The 23,707-nt window shown below is 38.2% G+C and overlaps 2 pseudogenes; both read right to left on the reverse strand.

The window, feature by feature from the left end:
* Nucleotides 1-7,357: 7,357 nt before the first annotated feature.
* LOC139399874 (5S ribosomal RNA) lies at nt 7,358-7,475 on the reverse strand (annotated as a pseudogene).
* A 6,042-nt stretch (nt 7,476-13,517) lies between these two features.
* LOC139399875 (5S ribosomal RNA) lies at nt 13,518-13,623 on the reverse strand (annotated as a pseudogene).
* Between the last annotated feature and the right edge of the window lie 10,084 nt (nt 13,624-23,707).

The following is a 23,707-nucleotide window of genomic DNA, read 5'->3' on the forward strand; positions in this document are numbered from 1 at the left end:
CCTTCTTCCGAGGCACCCACATAGCCCGAGGTCCCCCCCAAAATCTGTGAGTCCCCAGTTCCTCCACCCAGCCCACTCCCCCCCTCCTCCTGAAAGCTCCCTCTTCTTATTGCTGAGTCCATACTGCTCCCTATTTCATTCGTCTTCTGTTCGATCTTCTCCCTTCTTGCGTTCTCCGTCTCTCCACCCTCCACCACGTCCTCTCCTCCATCATCTTCTTCTGGTCTCGGTGATACATCAGTCTCCACAAAGAGATCCTGGCTCCTCTCCTCATTCACAACCTCTCCACAGTTGCACTCGTCAGTTCTCATGCGACATCCTTCGCAAAATGCCCTTTCCTTTCCACCTACACATTCTCTTGCATAATGCCCTTGCTTCCCACACTTATAACATTTGAATTCAGGGCAGTCCTTCAAAATGTGACCAGGCTGAATACAGAGCCTACAAACTCTGACCTGCTTGTCATGAATGACTCTAAAGTACTCTCCTCCTTCAAGTGTGTCAAACCTTGTAGAGTACGGCAATGATTTCACAGTGTCCGTAAATTTCACTTTGCAGTATCTTGTTCCATCTGCTATCTCCGTCCCTGGCCAAACTCTCCTCCTGATTTCAGAGACTGCTGATACACCCCAGCTACCTAGCTTGGCCAATATAGCGTTGTCTTCCATATACACAGGCAAATTCATAAAAGAGACTATAAGTTCATTGGAAACCATGTCTCTTGCCATAATTCTTGTTTCTTTAATCATAAATCCATCCATTAAGCGCTCTTTTCCTTTTCCATTTCTCATCGTGACCTCATACTTTCTTTCTCCTTTTACTCTACATCCCACCACCTCTCCACACACCTCTTTAATCGCACGTAGTAATTCCATCGTCGTGACCCTATCTTCTCCCATCAACTCCACTGCCACCGTAAATTCTTTGCCATATTTCATCTCTCCTTCATCTCCATTTTTCTTCCGTTGAGCATTTTCTTTGTCTTTGTCCGTTCCATTAGCCATTGCCATGTTGTCCGTCATTGTAAAAAACCTTAACCCAAAAAACTCTCCCCCAAGCAGCAAAACTGCAAAGGGGGAAAAAACGAACCAAACTTAAACTTGTTCAAATGCCAAAAATCTAAATTATACTTCAAAAAACGTTGAAAATAACCAAAAAAGCTCTCAAGCAAACAAACACTCACTCACTCACGACTTAATTACCAACACCTGTCTCACTTTCCAAACAGGAAATGCGTACTCAGGCCGGTGTGGCCGTAAGCGAGAAACTATCTCTTGGTGCACTATGTAAAGTCAAAGTGAGCCTGATTAACAGCTGTTGCATTTTCACCATTTAGATAAGCATATTTGTGTCACTCAAAAAGTGGAAGAAATTGCATATACTGTAGCCATAATTTGTAGCACAGATTGTTGGATGAAATACAAACTAACCTTGCTTACCTATTTCAAAGCGAGGGCACATATTTCAGCCTTGTGGGAAAAAACGGACAAAGAGTTGAAATTCCACAAGGCAGTGACAAAAAGCTTACAGAACCTGGTATTCCCAGGCGGTCTCCCATCCAAGTACTAACCAAGCCCGACCCTGCTTAGCTTCCGAGATCGGACGAGATCAGGCGTTTTTTTTTTTTTTTTTTTTTTTTTTTTTATTATGAAAAATCGTACAATATTTGCAACATTCAGTCAGTAATAATTAAGGATGAACAATTCACCCTTTTAATAACATCAGAAGAGTAATAGAAGAAAACCAATTTAAAACACAGTCATTCACTAATTCCAATTAATAATTAAATGCAAGTTTCCCATTTGACATTATTTCAATAAAAGTACTCCCCCACACAAACAGTTTTTCAAAATTTCCTCCCCCGTATTTATATATTATCTCTGTATCATTTTCTAAAGTCCTCCTAAAAAGACCTTCCACACTCACACATTTCCCTTCATAATGACCCATATTCCTTCTTTGTCTTACAGCATATCTAGCATGACTTAAAACATAATTAACCAAATTAAAATTCAAAACTTTACTTTTCCCATTAATACCAAAAAGAAAGAATCTCCTCCATTCCACCCCATTAAAAATCTCCTCCCCCCAATGTTTTACTAAAAGCCCTTTTAAAAACTCGTGAAAATCTTTTAACCTGCTACATTCAACGAAAAAGTGCATAAAATGTTCCACCCCCGTACCACAAATATCACATTCTCTTTTAATATCCCTATTTATTTGATGCAAAACCACATTTGTAAAAATCCTATTATGTTTCAATTTAAAATCATTGTCTTCACACTCTATAGAATTATATTTTACATTTACGTTCTTCCATATTGATTTCACATCCATATTTGCAAACACCCTTGACCACACTTTTTCCGATGCAGGAACTTTTATCTCTTTTAAAATACATTTACTATAAACCATTTTAACTTTTAACCCTGATAAATCATGTTTCTCCCCATTACTTTCACAATATAAAACCGGTAAACCCCTAGATCTTTTAGCCACCTCTTTATTTATTAAAATCACCCACTCCCCAGGAATACATCCTAATATTTTCTTGTACATATTCTCCACTGTAGTTTTACTAATCTCTTCATCTATTTCAACCACATTATCATATATTGCCTGCAACGGAAGGAACCCAGGAATTACCTCATATACTATGTCACCTATCTGCCTCATCCCAGCCCTCATAAAGTATTTACAAAACAACGTCATATCTTTAGACTTGATCTTTGGATTTAAAAATATCGGCTGATTTAAAATGTTTTCTAAGATGGTACATTCATAAGAAATATTTGGTAAAAATTGCCCCCAAGCCCCAAACACTTCTTTATAAAACAACGGTATATTTTCTAACATTTCCTGTTTCACACACATCAATAAACCATTATCCCCAATCCTCCCAACCTTATTCAAATACTCTTTAAAAAACCTTTTCCACCCATAATCCAATTCACCATATAAATATTTCCTTACCATTTTCACTCTTATTGCTATTTTCCTTACCCTTAAATCCACCAACTTCAAACCCCCCTCCTCATAACCTGCAATCAAAGTTTTAAAAGCTATTTTCACCCCCTTCCCGTCCCATAAAAAATCAACTAAGATCTTATTCATTTCAGATAAAACCCATTCTGGCATATCCAAAACATTCATTACATAAATAAAAATTGACATCAACAAGGAATTTATCACAATGACTTTCCCTTTTAACTTCAAAGACCTCCCCCTCCACATATTTACTACCTTCCTAACTTTATTTATCACACCACTCCATGTCAAATCCCTAGCTTCTATTTCATTCACCCCTAAAAACACTCCTAACACCTTAAAATAATCTTTTACCACCTTAAAAGTAAAATTCCCCTCATTAATCTTCCCAATATACATTACAACTGACTTCTCCATATTAACCTTTGCCCCTGATGCTTGTCCATATACTTTAAAACACTCCATCACCCTTTTTACACTTCCCTCATCTCTAACTGTTATAGTGGTATCATCTGCGTATTGATGAATCAAACTAAAACCTCCTTGTGGAGTCTGTACACAATTTATAAGATGATCTTTTTTTAAAAATGCTGCTAAAGGTTCCACCGATAAAACAAATAATAAAGCTGATAAAGGGCATCCCTGTCTCACAGATCTCTCAAGAATAAAAGAATCAGTTAAAACCCCATTACACTTCACCCTACTTTTTGCCTTCTTATATAATAATTTTATCCATCCTATTATTCTATTACCAAAACCATATTTATCCATTACCCTAAACATAAAATCATGCTCTACCCTATCAAAGGCTTTATTTAAATCTATGCTTAAAACTATTCCCCCCATCTTATCATGACTCATTTTATTTATCACATCTCTAATCGTATTAATTGTATCGGCAATATCTCTACCAGGCACACTATAATTCTGTGTAGGTGCTATAATATCATTTAAAACTTGCTTCATTCTATTTGCCAGGATCTTAGCTAAAATCTTATAATCCGAATTTAACAAACTAATTGGCCTATAATTCTCCAGTTTCAATTTGCTCCCCTTATTTTTATATAAAATCGTTATCAGCCCTGTCACCATAGATTCTGAAACACTATTATTATCTTCCATATATTGATAAACTTCCAATAAAATAGGTGCTAAAAAACTTTCATATACTTTATAAAATTCTGCAATTATTCCATCCACACCAGGACTCTTATTTACTTGTAACCCCCTAATCGCATCTTTAACTTCATTCACTGTTATCTTCCCATCACACATTTGTTTATCCTCTACATTAATTTGCACATCCACACTATTCAATATCTCCTTTACACACCCCTCATCCACCTCCCCTTTCTTAAATAAATCCTTATAAAAATTCTGCACTGTTTCTAATATCTCTACATAATCATTAACAACTTCACCCTTTACATTTTCAATCTCTCTAATATATGTTCTCCTCTGTTTATTCTTCTCTAATCCAAGAAAAAATGAAGTACATTTCTCCCCCTCTAAAACATACTTTGCCCTACTTCTTATAATTGCACCCTTACACTTATCTATTTCATATTTACTCAATTTTGCTTTTAAATCTAAAAACGTTTCTACATTATAATTAGGTTCACTGTCACACTTCCCCATTTCTTCATCCAATCTAGCCCTCAACTCATTTTCTTCTCTTTTCATCCTTCCTCGCTTTTTCCTTGCATATCTTATACTAAAAACTTTTATTTTTTCCTTAACCTTGTCCCACCATAAACACTTATCATTCTCTTTCCGCTTATCCTCTATTTCACATGCTATCAAAGATTTAAGGTGTTTCCCATATTCCTCATCTTCTAAATACCCTGCATTCATACACCATATCCCACCCCCTGTTCTTTCCTCATCTAAACCCACTGAAAATGTTAAACCTGCATGATCACTAAAAGTTGTAAAAACATACTTAATAGCTTTCATAAAATTCCTCAAACCTTCTTTTACTAAAACCAGATCAATCCTAGTTTGTTTCAAAACCCCTAAAACCACCTGCCTTCTAGAAAATTCTCTTTTGTCTGGATTTTCCTCTCTCCACATATCAATCATTCCTTTTTCTAACATCATCTTCTTTAAAACCCCCCTAGATACATCACTTCTAAAAATAGCTCCCCTTGTCATATCCAGTCTATCCATTTTAATATTAAAATCCCCAACTACAATACAGTTCCCCTCACACCATTTCCCTAATTCTAAAAATAAATCTTTGCGCTCTATTTCAGTATTAGGAGCATAAATATTTATAATTCTAAAAACCATATTCATATATTCAAAATCTAAAATTAAAATCCTCCCGTTATTATCATTATATATATGTTTCACATTCTCTACTACATCCTTCCTCAATAAAATTGCAACACCACTTGAATTCCCCCTACCATTGTTAACAAAAATAAAATCTCTCCATATTTTTCTTACTTCTAAAATACATACGTTGTCCCAATGTGTTTCTTGAAGACATAAAATATCGGAATTCTCCATTTTTACAATTCTTTGAAATTTTTCCATTGTTCTTAAACCGTTTGCATTGATTGACATAAAATTAACCATTCCAATAAATAGTAAAAATAATACATATTTTCTCATTTACCTCTATCTGTTGTCATGTTTTCTTCCTTTTCTATCCTTTTTCGCCTCCGCCACCGCTTTCCTCTTCCTGTAGCCCTCCCATTTTCTGTCAATCTGTTCCATGTCATCTGAATCTGAAATGGATTCTAAATCCATCTCTTCCACGTAACTTAAACTCTTCTTTCTAGTGCCTGTTGTGCTTTCTGTATCCATTTGCGTTTCCTGTATTATTGTCAGCATCTCACTCCCCTCCACTTCACCTTCTTCCGAGGCACCCACATAGCCCGAGGTCCCCCCCAAAATCTGTGAGTCCCCAGTTCCTCCACCCAGCCCACTCCCCCCCTCCTCCTGAAAGCTCCCTCTTCTTATTGCTGAGTCCATACTGCTCCCTATTTCATTCGTCTTCTGTTCGATCTTCTCCCTTCTTGCGTTCTCCGTCTCTCCACCCTCCACCACGTCCTCTCCTCCATCATCTTCTTCTGGTCTCGGTGATACATCAGTCTCCACAAAGAGATCCTGGCTCCTCTCCTCATTCACAACCTCTCCACAGTTGCACTCGTCAGTTCTCATGCGACATCCTTCGCAAAATGCCCTTTCCTTTCCACCTACACATTCTCTTGCATAATGCCCTTGCTTCCCACACTTATAACATTTGAATTCAGGGCAGTCCTTCAAAATGTGACCAGGCTGAATACAGAGCCTACAAACTCTGACCTGCTTGTCATGAATGACTCTAAAGTACTCTCCTCCTTCAAGTGTGTCAAACCTTGTAGAGTACGGCAATGATTTCACAGTGTCCGTAAATTTCACTTTGCAGTATCTTGTTCCATCTGCTATCTCCGTCCCTGGCCAAACTCTCCTCCTGATTTCAGAGACTGCTGATACACCCCAGCTACCTAGCTTGGCCAATATAGCGTTGTCTTCCATATACACAGGCAAATTCATAAAAGAGACTATAAGTTCATTGGAAACCATGTCTCTTGCCATAATTCTTGTTTCTTTAATCATAAATCCATCCATTAAGCGCTCTTTTCCTTTTCCATTTCTCATCGTGACCTCATACTTTCTTTCTCCTTTTACTCTACATCCCACCACCTCTCCACACACCTCTTTAATCGCACGTAGTAATTCCATCGTCGTGACCCTATCTTCTCCCATCAACTCCACTGCCACCGTAAATTCTTTGCCATATTTCATCTCTCCTTCATCTCCATTTTTCTTCCGTTGAGCATTTTCTTTGTCTTTGTCCGTTCCATTAGCCATTGCCATGTTGTCCGTCATTGTAAAAAACCTTAACCCAAAAAACTCTCCCCCAAGCAGCAAAACTGCAAAGGGGGAAAAAACGAACCAAACTTAAACTTGTTCAAATGCCAAAAATCTAAATTATACTTCAAAAAACGTTGAAAATAACCAAAAAAGCTCTCAAGCAAACAAACACTCACTCACTCACGACTTAATTACCAACACCTGTCTCACTTTCCAAACAGGAAATGCGTACTCAGGCCGGTGTGGCCGTAAGAGAAACTAGTGCACTATGTAAAGTCAAAGTGAGCCTGATTAACAGCTGTTGCATTTTCACCATTTAGATAAGCATATTTGTGTCACTCAAAAAGTGGAAGAAATTGCATATACTGTAGCCATAATTTGTAGCACAGATTGTTGGATGAAATACAAACTAACCTTGCTTACCTATTTCAAAGCGAGGGCACATATTTCAGCCTGGGAAAAAACGGACAAAGAGTTGAAATTCCACAAGGCAGTGACAAAAAGCTTACAGAACCTGGTATTCCCAGGCGGTCTCCCATCCAAGTACTAACCAAGCCCGACCCTGCTTAGCTTCCGAGATCGGACGAGATCAGGCGTACTAGGCCGGTGTGGCCGTAAGCGAGAAACTATCTCTTGGTGCACTATGTAAAGTCAAAGTGAGCCTGATTAACAGCTGTTGCATTTTCACCATTTAGATAAGCATATTTGTGTCACTCAAAAAGTGGAAGAAATTGCATATACTGTAGCCATAATTTGTAGCACAGATTGTTGGATGAAATACAAACTAACCTTGCTTACCTATTTCAAAGCGAGGGCACATATTTCAGCCTTGTGGGAAAAAACGGACAAAGAGTTGAAATTCCACAAGGCAGTGACAAAAAGCTTACAGAACCTGGTATTCCCAGGCGGTCTCCCATCCAAGTACTAACCAAGCCCGACCCTGCTTAGCTTCCGAGATCGGACGAGATCAGGCGTACTTCCGAGATCGGACGAGATTTTTTTTTTTTTTTTTTTTTTATTATAAAAATTCTTATTTTACATGATATACAAATTTTATCTACACAAACCATTTTAATCAACACAATACTTGACATTGGCAGGCAAACAATTCACCCCCTATCAAATCAAAAATAGAGAAATTCAAATACCAAAACTCAAATTATACTACCATTGCATACAATACTTTGCTAAACCACATTCCACAAGAATAGAGAGTGTTCAAAGCACCTCCTTATCAAGTAGAAACTAAGACATTCTCAAAACAATTCTTTCAAATTTGTACTGAAATCTCCAAAATGTTACACATCAAAACCCATACACCAATCCACCATCCTCCCCCACAGCAATAAATCCACAATCCTTCATAAACACCCTCTCAAAATCCTCCTGCTTAGACCTATACATCAATCCTACATCCTTCCTTACCAAGCCTTCAAACACCTTCCACACTGTCACCCTCTTTTCCTCAAACCTTGCCAAGTTCCTCCTTATATATACTGCATACCTTGCATGTGACAGCAAAAAATTAAATAATACAATATTCCCCCCCTTCACATGCTGACCCACTCCAAACAATACCAAACACCTCCAATCAACCCCACCCATTAACTCTTCTCCCCAGTACCTTTCTAACATGTCCCTCAACCTCACATGGAACCCAGCTACATCAACACATTCAAACATCATGTGCATCAGATTTTCATCTTTATCTGTGCATACATCACACACACGAGACACTGACCTGTCTACCTGATGTAACACCACCTTGGTAAAAACACGGTTGTGCCTCAACATAAAATCAAAATGGGTACATTCAATACTATTGAGCCTCACTACCATGTTTTCCCACAACCTCTCAACTTCCATCCCTGGAAAAACTTGCCTCCACACTTTCTCCGATGCAGGCGCCCTGACCTTCCTGGTAATAAGCGCCCAGTATACGGCCCTCACCTGGGTAGAGGATAAGGCTTGCATTTTCTCCCCACATTTCACCTGCAACACAGGCAAGGTCTCTAAGACTCCATTACTCAAATGATTGTCCAACAGCCTCACCCACTCCCCTGGAACACACTCCTTTATCCTATCATACATTCTCAACACCATCCCTTTCCTGACATCCTCATCTACCCCCCAGACAGTATCTACGATCGCCTGCTCAGGCAGGAACCCTGGCACCACCTCATACCTAAAGTCCCTCAGTCTTATCATACCCGCCTTCATTATTACCTTACTCTCCAGCATCTTTCCCTCTGATTTCAGCATTGGGTTCAGAAAAACTGGTATATTCAAAATCACCCCAATAGAGTCACACTCATAACTTACTTGCGGTAAGAACTCCGCCCAGGCCCTGAACACCTCCTGATAAAACTCAGGCACCTCTGCATACATGCTGGGCTTGAAACACATTAACAACCCATAATCTCCACAACCTCCACTCCTATGCAACCAATGCCTGAAAAACTCCTTCCACCCCTGACCCTCCTCCCCATACAAAAACCGTTGTACTCTCTTCACCCTCATGGCTTTTAACTTCACCTCCAGATCTATTAATCTCAAACCACCCCTATCATAATCTGCTATCATTACATCATGAGCAATCTTCACCCCCTTCCCACCCCACAGGAAATCAGACATTAAATTATTAATTCCCTTCAGAGCCCATACAGGCATGTCCATAACCCCTAAGGTATACACACATTTTGACATTAACAATGCATTCACCACAACCACTTTCCCCCTCAATTTTAATTTCCTTTGTTTCCAGTAATTCAGAGTCGTCTTTATTTTATTAATCACCCCTGTCCAAGTTAAGTCCCTCGCCTCCCGCTCATCTACCCCAATATTCACACCCAAAATTCTCACATGCCCCTTAACAGTCTTAAAAGGAATGTTACATGTAGACATAACAGTATCATCAGCACATAACATTTGAGACTTTTCTACATTCACCTTAGCCCCAGAAGCTCTCCCATACACATCAAAACACTTCATCAGACAATTCACACTCTCTCCATCCCGCAAAGTACAGGTGGTGTCATCAGCATAATGATGCAGTACACTGACGCCTCCCCCCGGGAGGTCCACTCCATGCACTCCTCCATTCCGCTTTACAAACGCCGCTAAAGGCTCTACTGAGACGCTGTATAGTAGTGCAGACAATGGACAACCCTGCCTAACAGACCTGCCCAGGGGAAAAGGATCAGTCAGCACACCATTACATTTCACGACACTGCACGCTGACCCATACAAAAGCTTCACCCATCCTTTAAGACGAGGCCCGAACCCAAATCTTTCCAAGGCCTCTAACAGGAACCGATGCTCCACCCGATCAAAGGCTTTATTCAGATCTAGACAGAGCACCGCCCCACCCACCTCCCCCATCTGCTTCACCACATCCCGGATAGTGCAGAGGGTGTCCACTACATCCCGCCCCGGAACTCCATAGGCCTGAGTAGGTGCTATGATGCTTCCCATCACCTTATTCAACCTATTAGCCATTATCTTCGCAAGCACCTTATTGTCGGAGTTCAAAAGGGTTATTGGTCTGTAGTTCTCTAATTTCAGTCTGCTCCCCTTCCCTTTGTATAACACAGTCAACACACCCATAGCTAAAGATTCAGGGACTACCCTCTTCTCCTCCATACACACATACACACGCAGCATTAGTGGGGCCAGTATGTCACTAAACTCACGGTAAAACTCTGCAGTAAGACCATCTGAACCCGGGCTCTTATTCAAGTTCAGGCCCAATATGGCAGCTTTAACCTCTGCCAATGTAAAATCAGCATCACACATCTCTACATCCTCAGTCGACACCCTAGCCTCTACTGCGTCTAGCACTCTTCTCATACACACTTCATCTACCCCACCCGACGTAAATAAGCCCTTATAAAAAGAATGCACTGTATTCAAAATTCCTTCCAGATCTGTCACCCTCTCCCCCCTCTCATTTATCAGCTCAGTTAGAAAACTCCTTTCCTGCTTCCTCCTTTCTAACCCCAGGAAAAAAGCAGTATTTCTCTCCCCCTCCACCACATACTGTGCTCTACTCCTCACCACTGCCCCCATGCACCTGTGCCTCTCTACGACCCTCAACTCCTCCCTCACCCTCAGGTACTCTGTCACATCATAGCCTGGGCAGTTTTCTACCTTTTCTAACTCCAATAACAGGCGAGATTTAAGAATCCCCTCCTCCCTCCTCCTTGTCACATTTGCCCGTCTTGCACTAGATATTGCCAGCCGCTTGAACTCCCCTTTTAATCCTTCCCACCACACACTCACATCCGACTCAAATAAAGGATCTGACACGGCGTCATTCACACACTCTTTCACTGCTGCCCTAAACACCTCATCCTTCAGCATACTGGCATTAAGACACCACAAACCACCCCCCCTCCCCTCCCCTGATGCACCCAGCCTGAAAAGCAGAGCATCATGGTCACTAAAAAATGTGTGTGAATACTTTACCCCCACAACCAAGTGCGCAACCTCTCTATGAGTGAGACACAAATCTATACGTGACTGCTTGAGCTCACCCCTCACCACTTGTCTTCGAGAGAACACCCGCTTATCTGGATTCCTCTCCCTCCATATATCCACCCAATCCTCATCCCTCATTAGCCTTAATAGCGCTCCCCGAGATGAGTCAGAGCTAAAATGTGCGCTACTTGAGGCATCTAGCCTATCCATCCATACATTAAAATCCCCAACAAGCAAACAGTTTTTCCCACATAATCCTCCCATAGACATAAACATAACCCTCCTCTCAATTTCATTATTAGGAGCATAGACATTGTACAACGAGTACTCCATATCTTGATAAGTGAAACCCACTCCCACCATTCGACCCACAGTGTCAGCACATAACAAATTTAAGTTAGACACAACGTCATGTTTTACCAAAATAGCTACCCCACATGCCCGCACAGTACCATTACTCACGTACATTAGTCCATTCCATCTCTGCCTTACATTATCCATATACGGCTCAGTCCAATGGGTCTCCTGAAGACATAATATATCCGCAGAGAAGGCTTCCAACACCAGCTCTAGCTTTTCTTTGCTACGAAGTCCATTGGTGTTAATAGATACAACTCTCACCATTATGACTATAAAGAGGGGATGAATCCAGTCCATCATGATTGATCTTTTTTCTTCTTTTTCTTCTTGGTTATCATGTTCCTTTTACTATCCCAACGCATTGATTTTATGTACTCCAAATCTTCCTCCGACAGCTCTTCTTCAGACTCTTTACGTTTGCGAGAGTCATCCCTTGCATTATCCACCTCCCTAGAGGAGCCCCCCTCTCCACGAGGATCGCCCTCCAACTCTACATCGTCTAGGCTTGAGCTTATCCCTCCATCCTTGGGTGCCTCCCTTCCTTCAGTACAAGGCTCCGTCTCCACTTCCTCCTCTGGCTGCCTCTGTTCTTCGTCCTCCTTCTCTCCCTGGGGTTGCTCACTCATGCCAATTTCCTCCCCAGCTTCCTCCACCTCGTTCTCCTCCACGACACTATTTGCGCTGAAATCCTGTGATGCCCAGTCCTGAGCACCTTCCCCATGGGGACAGGAGCACTGCGCTACACCCCTCCCGCATCCAACACAACCTCGCTCTCTCCTCCCATTGCACTCTCGTGCGTAATGCCCCTGCTCACCACACTTATGACATGCGAAATCAGGGCACTCTCGTAGCACGTGCCCTGGCTGGATACACAGCCTACAGACCTTGACCTGCCGATCGTGTATTACTCTGAAGTACTCAGCCCCTTCCAACGTTTCAAATTTGGCAGAATATGGCAACGAGCGCACAGTGTCTGTGAACCTAACTTTACAGAAGCGCGTCCCATCAGCAATGTCCGTCCCCGGCCAGTAGCGCCTTTTCACCGGCGATATAGCAGACACACCCCATGCTCTTAGCCGCTCTGTGATGTCCTCGTCTGTAATATATACTGGGAGGTTTAAGAAGGATACAACCATCTCATCCAGCGATAGATCCTTTGCCATGATTCGACAGCTCCGGATTTTAAATCCATCCATCAGTTTTTCTTTCCCTCTCGCACTTGACAGCGTCACTTCAAATCGCTTTTCATCTTTGACCCGACAGCCGCAGACCAGTCCACAAACTTCTTTAATCCCTCTCAATACCTCCATCATTGTAATCTTCTCTTCTCCCATAATTTCCACAGCCACTGTTAAATTCTTTTCATATTTTTGCGCCTGTCTTGCTGCAGCGCCATTATCCATGTTTCCTTTGTTCGTAGTCTTTTTTCCAGCGTTGGTCAAAGCCATTGTATCCATCCGAATAACGACAGGAGGAAAGTCCCCCAAACAGCAATATGCTGCCGGGGAACAACCCCAAACTATAAATCTAACTTAATCAATTTACAAAAAGAAATTGTACTTCAAAAAGCTCAAAACTCCAACACAAACTCTCTAGAGCAAACACTCAGTCTCAGCGCAATCACTCACACCTGCGTCAATCAACAGGCGTACTGGCACTCAAAAAGTGGTGAAATTGCATATACTGTAGCCATAATGTGTAGCACAGATTGTTGGATGAAATACAAACTAACCTTGCTTACTTATTTCAAAGCGAGGGCACATATTTCAGCCTTGTGGGAAAAAACGGACAAAGAGTTGAAATTCCACAAGGCAGTGACAAAAAGCTTACAGCACCTGGTATTCCCAACAAGTACTAAACAGGCCCGACCCTGCTTAGCTTCCGAGATCGGACGAGATCAGGCGTACTCAGGCCGGTGTGGCCGTAAGCGAGAAACTATCTCTTGGTGCACTATGTAAAGTCAAAGTGAGCCATTTCACCATTTAGATAAGATGGAAGAAATTGCATATACTGTAGCCATAATGTGTAGCACAGATTGTTGGATGAAATACAAACTAACCTTGCTTACTTATTTCAAAGCGAGGGCACATATTTCAGCCTTGTGTGAAATTCCACAAGGCAGTGACAAAAAGCTTACAGCACCTGGTATTCCCAGGGAAGTACTAACCAGGCCCGAATTGCAGGCGTACTCAGGCCGGTGTGTAAGCAAAAGCCAAAAAGTGGATGAAATTGCATATACTGTAGCCACACAATTGTTGGATGAAATACAAACTAACCTTGCTTACTTATTTCAAAGCGAGGGCACATATTTCAGCCTTGTGGGAAAAAACGGACAAAGAGTTGAAATTCCACAAGGCAGTGACAAAAAGCTTACAGAACCTGGTATTCCCAGGCGGTCTCCCATCCAAGTACTAACCAAGCCCGACCCTGCTTAGCTTCCGAGATCGGACGAGATCAGGCGTACTTTTTTTTTTTTTTTTTTTTTTATTATGAAAAATCGTACAATATTTGCAACATTCAGTCAGTAATAATTAAGGATGAACAATTCACCCTTTTAATAACATCAGAAGAGTAATAGAAGAAAACCAATTTAAAACACAGTCATTCACTAATTCCAATTAATAATTAAATGCAAGTTTCCCATTTGACATTATTTCAATAAAAGTACTCCCCCACACAAACAGTTTTTCAAAATTTCCTCCCCCGTATTTATATATTATCTCTGTATCATTTTCTAAAGTCCTCCTAAAAAGACCTTCCACACTCACACATTTCCCTTCATAATGACCCATATTCCTTCTTTGTCTTACAGCATATCTAGCATGACTTAAAACATAATTAACCAAATTAAAATTCAAAACTTTACTTTTCCCATTAATACCAAAAAGAAAGAATCTCCTCCATTCCACCCCATTAAAAATCTCCTCCCCCCAATGTTTTACTAAAAGCCCTTTTAAAAACTCATGAAAATCTTTTAACCTGCTACATTCAACGAAAAAGTGCATAAAATGTTCCACCCCCGTACCACAAATATCACATTCTCTTTTAATATCCCTATTTATTTGATGCAAAACCACATTTGTAAAAATCCTATTATGTTTCAATTTAAAATCATTGTCTTCACACTCTATAGAATTATATTTTACATTTACATTCTTCCATATTGATTTCACATCCATATTTGCAAACACCCTTGACCACACTTTTTCCGATGCAGGAACTTTTATCTCTTTTAAAATACATTTACTATAAACCATTTTAACTTTTAACCCTGATAAATCATGTTTCTCCCCATTACTTTCACAATATAAAACCGGTAAACCCCTAGATCTTTTAGCCACCTCTTTATTTATTAAAATCACCCACTCCCCAGGAATACATCCTAATATTTTCTTGTACATATTCTCCACTGTAGTTTTACTAATCTCTTCATCTATTTCAACCACATTATCATATATTGCCTGCAACGGAAGGAACCCAGGAATTACCTCATATACTATGTCACCTATCTGCCTCATCCCAGCCCTCATAAAGTATTTACAAAACAACGTCATATCTTTAGACTTGATCTTTGGATTTAAAAATATCGGCTGATTTAAAATGTTTTCTAAGATGGTACATTCATAAGAAATATTTGGTAAAAATTGCCCCCAAGCCCCAAACACTTCTTTATAAAACAACGGTATATTTTCTAACATTTCCTGTTTCACACACATCAATAAACCATTATCCCCAATCCTCCCAACCTTATTCAAATACTCTTTAAAAAACCTTTTCCACCCATAATCCAATTCACCATATAAATATTTCCTTATAAAAAATCAACTAAGATCTTATTCATTTCAGATAAAACCCATTCTGGCATATCCAAAACATTCATTACATAAATAAAAATTGACATCAACAAGGAATTTATCACAATGACTTTCCCTTTTAACTTCAAAGACCTCCCCCTCCACATATTTACTACCTTCCTAACTTTATTTATCACACCACTCCATGTCAAATCCCTAGCTTCTATTTCATTCACCCCTAAAAACACTCCTAACACCTTAAAATAATCTTTTACCACCTTAAAAGTAAAATTCCCCTCATTAATCTTCCCAATATACATTACAACTGACTTCTCCATATTAACCTTTGCCCCTGATGCTTGTCCATATACTTTAAAACACTCCATCACCCTTTTTACACTTCCCTCATCTCTAACTGTTATAGTGGTATCATCTGCGTATTGATGAATCAAACTAAAACCTCCTTGTGGAGTCTGTACACAATTTATAAGATGATCTTTTTTTAAAAATGCTGCTAAAGGTTCCACCGATAAAACAAATAATAAAGCTGATAAAGGGCATCCCTGTCTCACAGATCTCTCAAGAATAAAAGAATCAGTTAAAACCCCATTACACTTCACCCTACTTTTTGCCTTCTTATATAATAATTTTATCCATCCTATTATTCTATTACCAAAACCATATTTATCCATTACCCTAAACATAAAATCATGCTCTACCCTATCAAAGGCTTTATTTAAATCTATGCTTAAAACTATTCCCCCCATCTTATCATGATTCATTTTATTTATCACATCTCTAATCGTATTAATTGTATCGGCAATATCTCTACCAGGCACACTATAATTCTGTGTAGGTGCTATAATATCATTTAAAACTTGCTTCATTCTATTTGCCAGGATCTTAGCTAAAATCTTATAATCCGAATTTAACAAACTAATTGGCCTATAATTCTCCAGTTTCAATTTGCTCCCCTTATTTTTATATAAAATCGTTATCAGCCCTGTCACCATAGATTCTGAAACACTATTATTATCCTCCATATATTGATAAACTTCCAATAAAATAGGTGCTAAAAAACTTTCATATACTTTATAAAATTCTGCAATTATTCCATCCACACCAGGACTCTTATTTACTTGTAACCCCCTAATCGCATCTTTAACTTCATTCACTGTTATCTTCCCATCACACATTTGTTTATCCTCTACATTAATTTGCACATCCACACTATTCAATATCTCCTTTACACACCCCTCATCCACCTCCCCTTTCTTAAATAAATCCTTATAAAAATTCTGCACTGTTTCTAATATCTCTACATAATCATTAACAACTTCACCCTTTACATTTTCAATCTCTCTAATATATGTTCTCCTCTGTTTATTCTTCTCTAAACCAAGAAAAAATGAAGTACATTTCTCCCCCTCTAAAACATACTTTGCCCTACTTCTTATAATTGCACCCTTACACTTATCTATTTCATATTTACTCAATTTTGCTTTTAAATCTAAAAACGTTTCTACATTATAATTAGGTTCACTGTCACACTTCCCCATTTCTTCATCCAATCTAGCCCTCAACTCATTTTCTTCTCTTTTCATCCTTCCTCGCTTTTTCCTTGCATATCTTATACTAAAAACTTTTATTTTTTCCTTAACCTTGTCCCACCATAAACATTTATCATTCTCTTTCCGCTTATCCTCTATTTCACATGCTATCAAAGATTTAAGGTGTTTCCCATATTCCTCATCTTCTAAATACCCTGCATTCATACACCATATCCCACCCCCTGTTCTTTCCTCATCTAAACCCACTGAAAATGTTAAACCTGCATGATCACTAAAAGTTGTAAAAACATACTTAATAGCTTTCATAAAATTCCTCAAACCTTCTTTTACTAAAACCAGATCAATCCTAGTTTGTTTCAAAACCCCTAAAACCACCTGCCTTCTAGAAAATTCTCTTTTGTCTGGATTTTCCTCTCTCCACATATCAATCATTCCTTTTTCTAACATCATCTTCTTTAAAACCCCCCTAGATACATCACTTCTAAAAATAGCTCCCCTTGTCATATCCAGTCTATCCATTTTAATATTAAAATCCCCAACTACAATACAGTTCCCCTCACACCATTTCCCTAATTCTAAAAATAAATCTTTGCGCTCTATTTCAGTATTAGGAGCATAAATATTTATAATTCTAAAAACCATATTCATATATTCAAAATCTAAAATTAAAATCCTCCCGTTATTATCATTATATATATGTTTCACATTCTCTACTACATCCTTCCTCAATAAAATTGCAACACCACTTGAATTCCCCCTACCATTGTTAACAAAAATAAAATCTCTCCATATTTTTCTTACTTCTAAAATACATACGTTGTCCCAATGTGTTTCTTGAAGACATAAAATATCGGAATTCTCCATTTTTACAATTCTTTGAAATTTTTCCATTGTTCTTAAACCGTTTGCATTGATTGACATAAAATTAACCATTCCAATAAATAGTAAAAATAATACATATTTTCTCATTTACCTCTATCTGTTGTCATGTTTTCTTCCTTTTCTATCCTTTTTCGCCTCCGCCACCGCTTTCCTCTTCCTGTAGCCCTCCCATTTTCTGTCAATCTGTTCCATGTCATCTGAATCTGAAATGGATTCTAAATCCATCTCTTCCACGTAACTTAAACTCTTCTTTCTAGTGCCTGTTGTGCTTTCTGTATCCATTTGCGTTTCCTGTATTATTGTCAGCATCTCACTCCCCTCCACTTCACCTTCTTCCGAGGCACCCACATAGCCCGAGGTCCCCCCCAAAATCTGTGAGTCCCCAGTTCCTCCACCCAGCCCACTCCCCCCCTCCTCCTGAAAGCTCCCTCTTCTTATTGCTGAGTCCATACTGCTCCCTATTTCATTCGTCTTCTGTTCGATCTTCTCCCTTCTTGCGTTCTCCGTCTCTCCACCCTCCACCACGTCCTCTCCTCCATCATCTTCTTCTGGTCTCGGTGATACATCAGTCTCCACAAAGAGATCCTGGCTCCTCTCCTCATTCACAACCTCTCCACAGTTGCACTCGTCAGTTCTCATGCGACATCCTTCGCAAAATGCCCTTTCCTTTCCACCTACACATTCTCTTGCATAATGCCCTTGCTTCCCACACTTATAACATTTGAATTCAGGGCAGTCCTTCAAAATGTGACCAGGCTGAATACAGAGCCTACAAACTCTGACCTGCTTGTCATGAATGACTCTAAAGTACTCTCCTCCTTCAAGTGTGTCAAACCTTGTAGAGTACGGCAATGATTTCACAGTGTCCGTAAATTTCACTTTGCAGTATCTTGTTCCATCTGCTATCTCCGTCCCTGGCCAAACTCTCCTCCTGATTTCAGAGACTGCTGATACACCCCAGCTACCTAGCTTGGCCAATATAGCGTTGTCTTCCATATACACAGGCAAATTCATAAAAGAGACTATAAGTTCATTGGAAACCATGTCTCTTGCCATAATTCTTGTTTCTTTAATCATAAATCCATCCATTAAGCGCTCTTTTCCTTTTCCATTTCTCATCGTGACCTCATACTTTCTTTCTCCTTTTACTCTACATCCCACCACCTCTCCACACACCTCTTTAATCGCACGTAGTAATTCCATCGTCGTGACCCTATCTTCTCCCATCAACTCCACTGCCACCGTAAATTCTTTGCCATATTTCATCTCTCCTTCATCTCCATTTTTCTTCCGTTGAGCATTTTCTTTGTCTTTGTCCGTTCCATTAGCCATTGCCATGTTGTCCGTCATTGTAAAAAACCTTAACCCAAAAAACTCTCCCCCAAGCAGCAAAACTGCAAAGGGGGAAAAAACGAACCAAACTTAAACTTGTTCAAATGCCAAAAATCTAAATTATACTTCAAAAAACGTTGAAAATAACCAAAAAAGCTCTCAAGCAAACAAACACTCACTCACTCACGACTTAATTACCAACACCTGTCTCACTTTCCAAACAGGAAATGCGTATTCAGGCCGGTGTGGCCGTAAGCGAGAAACTATCTCTTGGTGCACTATGTAAGGGAATACCCCCCTGATTTGTACAAAAATGAATGTCAAAATATTGGCATTGGACAAACCATGTACACGATGTCCAATACCACCCAAAGCGGCGTTGATTCGTGCAAAGTATATGGCAAATGCCATATGGCAATTGCCAATTGTAACACCTCAAAAATCCAACAGGGGGCGAGTGCGCTCCACCTGGGTTTTTCATATTGGAAATGCAACCCAAGTCAACATCCAAAAGAAAAATTTTGAAAAAATGATATTTTTTTCAAAAACTTTTTACCCCTTAAAAAAGTGCTTTCTGGGCCTTTTTTCGAATTTCTTTCGCTTTTTTTGTCAATTACACATGTGTAAGAACTGTATGAATATACTTTTGTCCAATTTTGATATCAAAATTTTTTTTTTTTAATTACATGCGCATAAGGCATATGTTTTGTCCATTTGCAATATGATTTCATAGGAAGTCAAAAGTCAAAAGTCAAAAATGTCAAAATTTGGTAAAAAACTTCACACATCCTTAAAAAAGTGCTTTCTGGACCGTTTTTCAAAATTCTTTCAATTTTTATGTCAATTACACATGTATAAGAACTTTATCAACATACTTTAGTCATACTTTATTATCATTTTTTTTTTTTTTTACTAGTGCATAAGGCATATGTTTTCTCCATTTGGAATATGATTTCATAGGAAGTCAAAAGTCAAAGTCGAAAGTAACGATTTTCCTCCGTGCAACTGGTGATCTGAAATGTGCAACTGGTGATCTGAAATGTGCAACTGGTGATCTGAAATGTGCAACTGGTAACCCAAAAAAAAATAATTTGATTCTATGTTTCCTTACTTTTTCAAAGTCACTGTGCATTTGCAATATGTTTTAATGGGCAGGTACCATCACGAATTTGTCATGCTATAAAAATCCTGCAGGAATGTGAAATTGACTGGCCCGATGAACTCGGGATGGCTTTGCAGTGATTCTGGGTCATCTCAATCGCTCGTTTGGGTTGATTTCAGAATGTCGCTTTTGGTGATGTTTTTTCACTATAGAATCATATTGCAAATGCACGTGCAACTGCTCACCCAAAAAAAAAATGTTTAGATTTTTTTTGTTTATGTTTCCTTACTTTTTCAAAGTCACTGTGCATTTGCAATATGTTTTTTCACTATAGAATCATATTGCAAATGCACATGCAACTGGTCATCCCCCAAAAAATTTTTTAGATTTTTTTTGTTTATGTTTCCTTACTTTTTCAAAGTCACTGTGCATTTGCAATATGTTTTTTCACTATAGAATCATATTGCAAATGCACATGCAACTGGTCATCCCCCCAAAAAAAATTTAGATTTTTTTTGTTTATGTTTCCTTACTTTTTCAAAGTCACTGTGCATTTGCAATATGTTTTTTCACTATAGAATCATATTGCAAATGCACATGCAACTGGTCATCCCCCCCAAAAAAATTTAGATTTTTTTTGTTTATGTTTCCTTACTTTTTCAAAGTCACTGTGCATTTGCAATATGTTTTTTCACTATAGAATCATATTGCAAATGCACGTGCAACTGGTCATCCCCCGAAAAAAATTTTAGATTTTTTTTGTTTATTTTTCCTTACTTTTTCAAAGTCACTGTGCATTTGCAATATGTTTTTTCACTATAGAATCATATTGCAAATGCACATGCAACTGGTCATCCCCCAAAAAAATTTTTAGATTTTTTTTGTTTATGTTTCCTTACTTTTTCAAAGTCACTGTGCATTTGCAATATGTTTTTTCACTATAGAATCATATTGCAAATGCACGTCCAAATAAAATTTGATTTGATTTGATTTGCAACTGGTCACCCAAAAAAAAAATGTTTTGATTTTTTTTGTTTATGTTTCCTTACTTTTTCAAAGTCACTGTGCATTTGCAATATGTTTTTTCACTATAGAATCATATTGCAAATGCACATGCAACTGGTCATCCCCCCAAAAAAAATTTAGATTTTTTTTGTTTATGTTTCCTTACTTTTTCAAAGTCACTGTGCATTTGCAATATGTTTTTTCACTATAGAATCATATTGCAAATGCACGTGCAACTGGTCATCCCCCAAAAAATTTTTTAGATTTTTTTTGTTTATGTTTCCTTACTTTTTCAAAGTCACTGTGCATTTGCAATATGTTTTTTCACTATAGAATCATATTGCAAATGCACATGCAACTGGTCATCCCCCCAAAAAAAAATTAGATTTTTTTTGTTTATGTTTCCTTACTTTTTCAAAGTCACTGTGCATTTGCAATATGTTTTTTCACTATAGAATCATATTGCAAATGCACATGCAACTGGTCATCCCCCCAAAAAATTTTTAGATTTTTTTTGTTTATGTTTCCTTACTTTTTCAAAGTCACTGTGCATTTGCAATATGTTTTTTACTATAGAATCATATTGCAAATGCACGTGCAACTGGTCACCCAAAAATAAAAATTTTGGATTTTTTTTGTTTATGTTTCCTTACTTTTTCAAAGTCACTGTGCATTTGCAATATGTTTTTTACTATAGAATCATATTGCAAATGCACGTGCAACTGGTCACCCAAAAATAAAAATTTTGGATTTTTTTTGTTTATGTTTCCTTACTTTTTCAAAGTCACTGTGCATTTGCAATATGTTTTTTCACTATAGAATCATATTGCAAATGCACATGCAACTGGTCATCCCCCCAAAAAAATTTTAGATTTTTTTTGTTTATGTTTCCTTACTTTTTCAAAGTCACTGTGCATTTGCAATATGTTTTTTCACTATAGAATCATATTGCAAATGCACGTGCAACTGGTCATCCCCCGAAAAAAAATTTAGATTTTTTTTGTTTATTTTTCCTTACTTTTTCAAAGTCACTGTGCATTTGCAATATGTTTTTTCACTATAGAATCATATTGCAAATGCACATGCAACTGGTCATCCCCCCAAAAAAATTTTAGATTTTTTTTGTTTATGTTTCCTTACTTTTTCAAAGTCACTGTGCATTTGCAATATGTTTTTTCACTATAGAATCATATTGCAAATGCACGTCCAAATAAAATTTGATTTGATTTGATTTGCAACTGGTCACCCAAAAAAAAAATGTTTTGATTTTTTTTGTTTATGTTTCCTTACTTTTTCAAAGTCACTGTGCATTTGCAATATGTTTTTTCACTATAGAATCATATTGCAAATGCACATGCAACTGGTCATCCCCCGAAAATTTTTTTAGATTTTTTTTGTTTATTTTTCCTTACTTTTTCAAAGTCACTGTGCATTTGCAATATGTTTTTTCACTATAGAATCATATTGCAAATGCACATGCAACTGGTCATCCCCAAAAAATTTTTTTTGATTTTTTTTGTTTATGTTTCCTTACTTTTTCAAAGTCACTGTGCATTTGCAATATGTTTTTTCACTATAGAATCATATTGCAAATGCACGTCCAAATAAAATTTGATTTGATTTGATTTGCAACTGGTCACCCAAAAAAAAAATGTTTTGATTTTTTTTGTTTATGTTTCCTTACTTTTTCAAAGTCACTGTGCATTTGCAATATGTTTTTTCACTATAGAATCATATTGCAAATGCACATGCAACTGGTCATCCCCCCCAAAAAAATTTAGATTTTTTTTGTTTATGTTTCCTTACTTTTTCAAAGTCACTGTGCATTTGCAATATGTTTTTTCACTATAGAATCATATTGCAAATGCACGTGCAACTGGTCACCCAAAAATAAAAATGTTGGATTTTTTTTGTTTATGTTTCCTTACTTTTTCAAAGTCACTGTGCATTTGCAATATGTTTCAATGGGCAGGTACCATCACGAATTTGTCATGCTCAAAATTTTTTAGATGTATTTTTTTTTGTTTCTTACTTTTTCAAAGTCACTGTGCATTTGCAATATGTTTTAAAGGGCAGGTACCATCACGAATTTGTCATGCTATAAAAATCTTGCAGGAATGTGAAATTGACTGGCCCGATGAACTCGGGATGGCTTTGCAGTGATTCTGGGTCATCTCAATCGCTCGTTTGGGTTGATTTCAGAATGTCGCTTTTGGTGATGTTTTTTCACTATAGGATCATATTGCAAATGTACAAGAGTCAAGTGGACAAGAGTCCATCAGTCAATTAGATATCATTCTGACCACCAAACTGATACAAACTGACAC

The sequence above is a fragment of the Oncorhynchus clarkii genome, unplaced genomic scaffold (genome assembly GCF_045791955.1).
Source record: "Oncorhynchus clarkii lewisi isolate Uvic-CL-2024 unplaced genomic scaffold, UVic_Ocla_1.0 unplaced_contig_1112_pilon_pilon, whole genome shotgun sequence".
Classification (NCBI taxonomy): Eukaryota; Metazoa; Chordata; class Actinopteri; order Salmoniformes; family Salmonidae; genus Oncorhynchus; species Oncorhynchus clarkii.